Source organism: Lampris incognitus, chromosome 5 (assembly GCF_029633865.1).
Source record: "Lampris incognitus isolate fLamInc1 chromosome 5, fLamInc1.hap2, whole genome shotgun sequence".
NCBI classification, from domain to species: domain Eukaryota; kingdom Metazoa; phylum Chordata; class Actinopteri; order Lampriformes; family Lampridae; genus Lampris; species Lampris incognitus.
The window spans coordinates 30048938-30058846 of NC_079215.1; positions in this window are offsets into that span (position 1 = coordinate 30048938).

The following is a 9909-nucleotide window of genomic DNA, read 5'->3' on the forward strand; positions in this document are numbered from 1 at the left end:
GACTGAGGGGTGGAAGTAACAAAAAAATGTGTTAACATAAATACCACCATTCGTGTTAAAAATGCATACTCCATCAAAAATATCATACTATAGCGGCCAACAGCTTCAAACATAACTAAACGGGAAACTGCTCTCATAAAAGTCAAAATTACATTTTATACTTTCTGGTTGAAAGCCAGCGGCCTACCACCGAAATCAAGGTATATAGCAACTAAACGCTCTTATTTTCTGAAAGTTGTCAACAGGCTTCCTATTTGTTGACATATATAACATAAGCGTGTTCTCAGTTGTACATGTAAGTATTATTATTATTGTATTATCACATGGGAAAACGTAATGCAGGTACTGTATGATGGACAATGATAACAGCCAATGAGATGCGCTGAGGTTGACACGTGATCTGTGTGTATATAGCGGTGCGCACGTGTGTCAATAAACTTTTTCTTCTCTACGTTGAGCCAAGCCAGAGCAGAAGCGATGCCCCACGCCAGCAATGCTAAACAACTCAACTCTGACAACACTATTATAAGCACAAAATTGAAACGCCTGAAAACTTGGGGTTGTGGTCATTTTAAGGCAGGCGCAATCTCATTCAAACCCCCTTCACCTAAAATCAATTAAACATGTTCTATCTAGGTTAATTATAACTCAGATCTCTGACTTTATTATTATTATCCTGCATGGACAACAGGCAGTTCTTTGAGATTTTACTGTTTTATTGACGTAAAAAAAAAGCAAAGTGAAGACCATCATCAAATCTTCAAATATGAAGGCAACGTTCTGCCGAGAAGATCAGACTTACTGAGATTTATTTACCAACGACGTAAAGAAAAAAAAATCTGTTTCTTTTCAGCTGGGACCCTAGCAGAGCTAATATAAAGGAGAAAACGAGAAGCTTCAGATAGTAGGCTACAAAGGTTTGAACAAAAAAAAAAGGGGGGGGTGGATTATCAAAAGGTGCCAGAGCCGCAAAAAAAAGAAAGAAAAAGAAAAAAAATCCCTGGATGGACCAAAAGCAACAATGCACATATAAACCCCCTTGTATTTCGAGTGCCTTTCAGCTAATCTGCAAACTAGAGTAGCTTTAGTTAGGGAATTCCTAAATTTTAATGCGCTGAATTAGTTAACTCTGTCCCGTCAGAATCAGTTGTAAGAAAGACGCAGCCTATATATTAAGTGAGTGAGTAAGTTTGTGAAACCGATGAATCCATCGCCTTTCCATTTTATCATACTTATAAGAATGAAGACATGCGTGCGGGTAAGACGTGCGATATCCACTTAGCACTGTCGGACAACACCAAACCATACGAACTCGGAGGGGTTTTGCTTCCATCTAGTGGTGAAAAGTGATGCAACATGTCGAGAGAAAACGTCCTGAATTGGCTCTGCTAATTTACCGAATGAGAAAACCAGGCGATTGCAGATTACAGCAAAAAAGAGGGCATACCAATATGTGCTCCACGTAAAACCCGACCGGATTAAACATGTCACATTGGTCGAACATACGGAGCAAGAACACAAAACAACAGCCTTTTCCTCTCCCCAAGCTGTTGTAATTGGCTATCAGGAAGACGGCGATACATCAAACCGGTTGTCAATGACCCGAGTACAGCTCTATGCACAGTTTTCCTGCTCACTGGTCTCCACAGGCAGCTCTGATAAAGTGCTCGGTCCCATGGTTCAGTGATTGGTGAGTGAACGTGTGGCCTGAGGTGATGGTCCATTTGTCTCGACTCGTGATGAGACAATACATTTTACCTGTAGACTACAGACAATTTGGAGGGTGAGCTGCGGTGAAATGCGAGATTATTCCCAGGGGGAACTTTTTCCACGCTGTCCATTATTTATCTGTCTGCTCTTGTTTTTGTCACAAGTGTTAACTAACAGGTTGATTTAAGAGGTGCTGGGGCTCGTATCAGTAACGTATCCACATACAGCTGTGGAAAACACCAGTTTATGATATTGATGCTGACATTGTATGAGACTCTTTCATTGCTGGGTGTGACTGGATGCGTTTATGTTGGACATGTCCAAGAGTGTTGATTATTTTGGAGCATTTACGTCGCTGGGATTGCATCTGCAAACTTCACACAATGTCACGTAATCTTGCAGTAAAATAGGGGATATTCAAGTAGTGCGTTAAGACAGCTATCAATAGCTATCTCTTTATCAGATGCCTACATACACTTGGCTATCCAGATGAAAGAGGACTGAGAAACATCTAGAGAGCACTGACACTGTGATGTGTGTGTGTGTGTGTGTGTGTGTGTATATATACACTGCTCAAAAAAATAAAGGGAACACATAAGCAATGCAATGTAGCTCCAAGTCAGTCACACTTTTGAGATATCAAACCTGTCCAGTTAGGAAGCAACACTGATTTGTGAATCAATTTCACCTGTTGGTAAATTGTCTAATTTCCACCAGGTGGAAATTAGACAATTTGCAAGACAACCCCTATAAAAGGAATGGATTTGCAGGTGGTGGCCACAGACCATTTGCCTGTCCTCATCTTTTCTGGCCGATCTTTGGTTAGTTTTTCATTTTGCTAGTGCCCTCACCACTAGAGGTGGCATGAGGCGGTATCTGCAACCTACAGAAGTAGCTCAGGTAGTGCAGCTCATCCAGGATGGCACATCAATGCGTGCTGTGGCAAGAAGATTTGATGTGTCTCCCAGCACAGTGTCCAGAGCATGGAGGAGGTACCAGGAGACAGGCCAGTACACCAGGAGACGTGGAGGGGGCCGCAGGAGGACAACAACCCCGCAGCAGGACCGCTATCTGGTCCTTTGTGCAAGGAGGAGCAGGAGGAGCACTGCCGGAGCCCTACAAAACGACCTTCAACAGGCCACTAATGTGCAGGTTTCTGCTCAAACAGTGAGAAACAGAATGCATGAGGATGGTATGAGGGCCCGATGTCCACAATTGGGGCCTGTGCTCAGCCCAACACCGTGCAGCCCGATTGACCTTTGCCAGAGAACATCTTGGTTGGCAGATTCGCCATTGGCGCCCTGTGCTCTTCACAGATGAGAGCAGGTTCACACTGAACACATGTGACAGACATGAGAGAGTCTGGAGATGCTGTGGAGAACGTTCTGCTGCCTGCAACATCCTCCAGCATGACCGGTTTGGCGGTGGGTCAGTGATGGTCTGGGGAGGCATATCCTTGGAGGGCCGCACAGACCTGTACGTGCTAGCCAGAGGTACCATGACTGCCATTAGGTACCGGGATGAGATCCTCAGACCCATTGTCAGACCATATGCTGGTGCAGTGGGCCCTGGGTTCCTGCTCATGCATGACAATGCTCGTCCTCATGTGGCCAGAGTGTGTCAGCAGTTCCTGTATGTTGAGGGCATTGATGCTATGGACTGGCCTGCACGTTCCCCAGACCTGAATCCAATCGAGCACCTCTGGGACATCATGTCTCGTACCATCCGCCAACGCGATGTCGCACCACAGACTGTCCAGGAGTTGACCGATGCCCTGATCCAGGTCTGGGAGGAGATCCCTCAGGAGACCATCCGTCGTCTCATCAGGAGCATGCCCAGACGTTGTAGGGAGTGCATACAGGCACGTGGAGGCCACACACACTACTGAGCCTCATTTTGAATCGTCTTGAAGAATTTCCACAGAAGTTGGATCAGCCTATGTTCTCATTTTCCACTTTGATTTTGAGTATGATTCTGAATCCAGACCTTAATGGGCTAATGATTTTGATTTCCATTGATCATTCTTAGGTTATTTTGCTCTAAACACATTCCTCTGTCTAATAAATAAAGATTTTCAGCTGAAATATTTCATTCATCGAGGTCTATATTGTGTTTTTAGGTGTTCCCTTTATTTTTTTGAGCAGTATATATATGTGTGTGTGGGGGGGGGTGGGGGTTATTGCCAGCTGAGTGTTGGTCAGTTGTCACATACACAAGTCATGTCACTGGGGACACAGTCTAATACACACATAGCCATGGTCCAGTGTGTATGTGCGTTTCATTAGGCCTGCTAACCTTAATCTCCACCCCCCCCACTCAAACATGCTAATGTACCTGTGCTGCTCTAATTGGTCCCAGTGATGCTTGCCCTGCTCCACCTGTGTTCGCGGGGAGCCCACAGTCAGTCCCGCGGTCGGGCCCCGCCACTGTACGCGGGCATGCAGTGCTAATGTTATGCAAACAAACACTTCTTTGTTGTTCTGCGCTCCTTGTGCCCGCCCGCCACTGTGCAAGAAAGGGAGAAATGGAGAAGGAGAAGAGGAGAGGAGTGTGTGTGTGTTGAGGGGGGGGTGAATTTATTAGTGTGATTACCTGAGGTGAGCTACTTTTCAACAGAGGTAGCCTGCCAGCCCCCCCCACCCACCCCACTCACACACACCAAACATCAGCCAGCTCACTAATGAGGGCCCTGGAAAACTTAGTAAAGGTGTAAAGGTACTCTCTTCTAGGAGATGGAGAATCCCAGACCAAGATGTTGTGATTTACACCAGAGCCGAAAACAAAACACAGCTGTTACCTAACTAGCAAGCGGGATCAATAAGGACTGATTAATATGTAAGGGATAATGTACAGCGAGCCTGTCATTATTGCGAAATAAACCCTGGGCAGGCTGATGCAGGACCCAGACTTATTACACAGTTAGTTACTAAAGAAATCAATAGTTGGACACAAAATATTGATTAAAATGATTTTATTGATTTAGAAATGACAAAGCAACAAAATTTACCGGACTTCTCTCTGCGGATTGATATGATTGGACGTGGTCCTTCAGAGTCTATGAGAATTGCATCCATCGCAATGGTCAGTTATTCATAGCAACGGTTGTAGAATGACGTAATTGACCAATCAGAATTGAGTATTCAAAAAAGCTGTGTTAAACCAGTTTTAACGGTTGATATTTTATTCTCACTCCTGGGCTGTTGCGGTGTTGGCATCCTCCTCATCATATTCTCCATTATATTTTATAAGTCCGTTATAATTCTGTTTTCCTCTTTCAATGTTGTATTCTGCAAATTGTATAAACACAACAACCATTGCACGTTGTCCGTCTAGGGAGAGAGATCCCTCCTCTGTTGCTCTCCCTGAGGTTGCTTCCTATTTTTTCTCCCTGTTCCAATTTTTTTTAAATAAAAGAAAAATTTTTTAGGGGGCTGTTCCTTATCCGATGCGAGGGTCTAAGGACAGGATGTTGGGGTTGCCGTAGAGCCCCTTGAGGCAAATGTTTAACTTGTGATGTTGGACTATACAAATAACACTGACTTGACTCTGACTGTGCATCAAACTCAAGCCAGGTATCTTGCCAAACGGTGACGTTGACACAATCATTTCCCTTTAATGGTCGCGCAGGAGGATTAAAATACTTGTTACATAAGAACAGTAGCTCTGACAGCAGTAACTATGTCGGGCATGGCATGCTGAAATGTTACTTAATCAGTAAACACATTTCCTCCCGTCGGCTGATGCACGCTCGCATGTGCAGCTGGCCACATCCCAAAGAGTGACCCCTCTCTCTCGGTCTCTTCGGTGTTGTTTAGGACCGCAGCTTCCCTCCTACGCTCTGAGAGGAGGTGGATTAGGGGCCGGATAAAGCCCTACCCTCCCTCTCTCTCTCTCTCTCCCTCCTTCTCTCCTCTTCTCCCCGGGAGCTCAGGCCATGGCTTTAGAGTCAGCTGCCATGAGCTAGGCTTAGGCCAGTCCGCAGGGAGGGAAGGAGCATGTGTGTCAAAGAACAGAGGGAGTGCAGGAATAGACTGGGTGTGATGGAGAAGAGGAAGAGGTGAGATGGGTTGCGAAAGAGAGCAAGAAAGAGAAGCCAGGGGCTCTCGGGGCTGGGGAGTTCCTTGGAGGATATACATGTACAGATCCTGTAACTTTTCACAGCAGGCCCTCCTCGCGCCCCATGCCTCAGCCTTATCACACAGCATTAAAACACAGCTCTAGTCCCCCGAGTGCTTGGCCTTTTTATCTGCTCCCTAACTTCCCACGGAAGGCCGCATCCACCCATAATCTGCTGCTGTTTCATGTCTGGAGCGCTCTTGAGGAGGATAAGGGACTTGCTCCAAGTGGAGATCAATGAGCTTGTATACATAGCGTATGTGCGTCGGGAGGCAGAGCACTCATTTTCTATGAAGGTGGTGTCCATTTTAATGAAAAGAATGCAGCCCACAGATCCGGAGAGATATCACTTCTGAGATCTAAGTTTTGATAATAATTATAACTTTTTTAAGCGTCCCGGGAATTTAGATGGCTGCACGGTTGCAGAAGGGAAAATAAAAGAGGGACGTGAAGTTTGCTTCGAGACACAGCTGTGAGAACTGCACTACATCTACCTTTGGAAACCGAACAATATCTTCTCCCTCTGGATCTAAAATGGAGGATAGGCACTGTGAAAAGTGTAAACATGCTGCATTATACATTTGACAAAAGCAAATTTGGCTGTCACACGCACCTTGTTATTTAAGACAGTGCCAAGTGTCTGTGTGAAAGGGTGCACATGGTATCAAAGCGGGCTAGTATGTTGGCAGCAGCGGGTGGAGAGGAGCAGGGAGTGAAATTGTGTCAGGGAGGTAACGGCAAGAGGCTGTTTTCCATTAGCTACACCGCTAGCTGCTGCCTATGTCTGCAAAGACTAATTGTGCACGAGCCAGAGGCTGTAGCGACTGTCAGCTTGTGATTTGACTTCTCTTTGTATCAGGAGCTTCGCGCATTCCCGCTCAAGTGGCGCCAAGGAGTGTACTTACAACAGGGGAGCCTCAACACACCCGTATGCACGTGCTCCCCCCACCCCCCCTCACCACACACACACACACACACTCGATCGACCTCAAAGTCAACTGCTGACCCTGAACCCTGCTACCCCTGCAGGAACAATCTCTAGCAGTAAACTCATGGCAGAGGTGGATTTAAAAAAAAAGACAAAAAAACAAAAAACAAAAACAGAGGACAGCAGAGGATAGGATGAGAGAGAGCGAGGAGAGAAAAGAGAGATGAAGCCAGGAAGAGGAAAAAAAAGACAGACTCGATTGTGTCGGAATGAATAGGAAGAGAAGGGAAGAAAACTTTGCATTTGGATGTACTGATCAAAGTCATTCCCAAGGGAGAGCTCTCTTAATGAGAGAGTCGTTACAAGAGAGGAGGGCTGGAAACCAGAGGGAGAGAGAGAGAGAGAGAGAGAGAGAGACATAGAAAGAGGGAGATAGCGATAGCTAGACAGAGAGGGGGGGATAGATAGATAGAAGGCGCTAGAGAGATAGAGACAGATACATAGAGATAGAGGTGAAGAGGAAAATGGCGTTATGTACGCACAGCGTAGGTCGTTTGCGGGCTCCGTTCAAGTTCGCTCTTTCACGACTGCGCAGTGGGAGCGTCGGCGGCAAGGCCAGGTTAATTAAACCCAGGGGAGCGCCGGCTGAGGGGTATTTAAATATGTGACAGAAACAGCACGAACGACAGGCAAGGCCGGATGACAGGACTAAGAGAGCAAACATGTTGACTATGCATTAAGCATTAAAAGGGAAAGAGAAACAGAGTGCACGCATGGGGGGCTGGGTGGGCTCCTAGCTAATTTGCGTGGTGCCAGTGCTCTGCTCTTGTATACCCACTGCGCCAGCGGATTTCTCTGAGTTATTAATGTTTGTCATTAGCTGCATTACGCTGGAGGACAGTGACTAGAAGAGAAAAAATATATGGGACAAATATTGACAATAGCTGGCTCCTGGGTATTGAAGAAGAAGAAAAGATGCAAACTATGTTAATGAATGGTAATTAACCACCAGGGTTTGTCTCTCCTGGATCCCGGCTAAATTGGTCCCTGAGTTGCAGCCGGAGACAGTCCCGGCCTAATCCTTTATTATAAAAAGATAAAGGAAAACGACGTCATTAGCATATATTTGAGAGAGGAGGGGGGATTAAAAAGTGAAATTATTTCTTGTTAATCCTGAGGAGGACTCTACCTACGGCCGTTAATTGTAGAGAGAGAGAACGAGCGAGAGAGAGACAGAGAGAGAGGGATGAAAAGCCAGGGAGTGGAAAACACAAAGTAGAGAAGAGGAAAGAATAATAAAAAAAACAACAAAAAAAAAACAAAAAAAAAACCCAAAACAAAAACGGTCTGATTAGATGGGAGTGGTCTCTGGTGTAGGATGCCAAGTCAAGGACAGAGAAGACCAAGATCCTGGTTTTATATTCAATATGAATATTAAAAGACAGAGGGCGTGTGTGGTGTGGGGGGATAAAAAGGGTTGGTGGTAGCTATGTCAAGGGTTGGATGATCCTTTTCCTTGTGCACCACTGTGCTTTGTGTATATACACACACGTGTGCGGGCCCTTGTTAATGATGTCAACGGAGGGGATCGCTCGTTACCGACAAGGCACCATGCTAGTAGCTTGCTGTCAATCATGCGGGGAGCGGGAACCCTGCCGTCCGCCAGGAAACCCACCAGTCCCCATCGCCGGCTGACTGAACGCCCTGGAACCAACTGCAAGGGATGCAAATGCAAGCGATCATTTCCAGATGTCACAGCTACATTATGGAAACGAGGATGCATCATGTCACAGATGCGAGGCGCGGCTTTATTTATGTATTTATATACTTAGGTATTTATCAGCTACAATATTGTGCGCATTGTGTTATTAACGAGTGACAGATTCCGAAGGCCTGCGCACCAGCACACGGGCCTAACGAGTGGCTGGCTGTTGAGAGCGGAAGGATAGGGCACCGCTGGGTTAACTTTACCACAACCTGATTAGATGTTTAAATGTCGACATTGTACATAAAAGCAGAGCAACAGTTAGCTCATATGAATCTTTTTTTTTTTCTTAGCCAATTCCAACAACCCAGAAAAGCAGGTGGACACATCAGAAGACTTTAAAAGAACACTATTATGAAATCACTGATTCGTTTGAGCCCGTTCTAGGTGAATAAAGCACGTGTTGCATGTCTGTTACGGCGTGTGTGTGAAAGATTTATCATCTTGAATGCCAGGTGACACAATGGGAGGCCGAGGCTGACAGAGAATAGCAGTGGGAGAGCAGAGATATACATTTTGCCACTGTTCTCACTAATGAGGGGTAAAAAGTTCAATTAAAGAAACAAAAAATCTTCAGTCATATTTTTTCCAAGATGCACCAACTCACATTTTAGGAGAGGTCGCAGCTCCTCTTCCTAAAATCTTCACAGATGGCACAGCTGTAAGTCCGCTTGAGAAGCCAGGTGCACGCGGTGCTTTGCATCCAACTATCGCGAGGGCAGACGACAGCGCCTAATTCTGACATCAGCCAAACGTCTCCTCCGTATCGTCAACCTGATCGAAGACACTGCAGCAGAGACGTGACCAGGTCCAAGCAGATGTAGTTACACCACTCTCGCTGTGGCATCCACTTGCTGCTCAAGTACTAATCTGAACATTTTATTCCTCACTTATGAGGGGCTCTCAGGTCCGGCCCCAAGCTGCACAGCCTATACCGTTTAGCCTTTGTGAGCCAGCGCAAAGTTTTATATCCTCAAGCAGGGACCTTTGGCTCTTTCCAAAGACTAGGCTCAAGAAAAAAGGTGACCTGGCTTTTGCCATCAGGGCCCTTTGGCTTTGTAAGGCCCCTCCTGAGGAGCTCAGACTACCATCACCCTTTAAACCACACGATGGGCACTTACATAAATGCTTGGTTCATCTTTTCAGTTTTCTTTTTAATCTATTATTGTTTTTATCGCCTATCCTTATCCTTGGTAGACGCTTTCTGTGAAATGCTTTCTTTTTTTAGTGTATGTGCGTTTTTTCATTATGTTGAAGCTCTTTTTACAATGGTGTTTTAAAAAAATGCGGACAAATGCATTCAATAATAACACTAATACCCATGCTGTGAATACTATGATAGAAAGAACTGGCAGAAGCCAAGACTGGAAGTAAAAGACAAAGACCACGT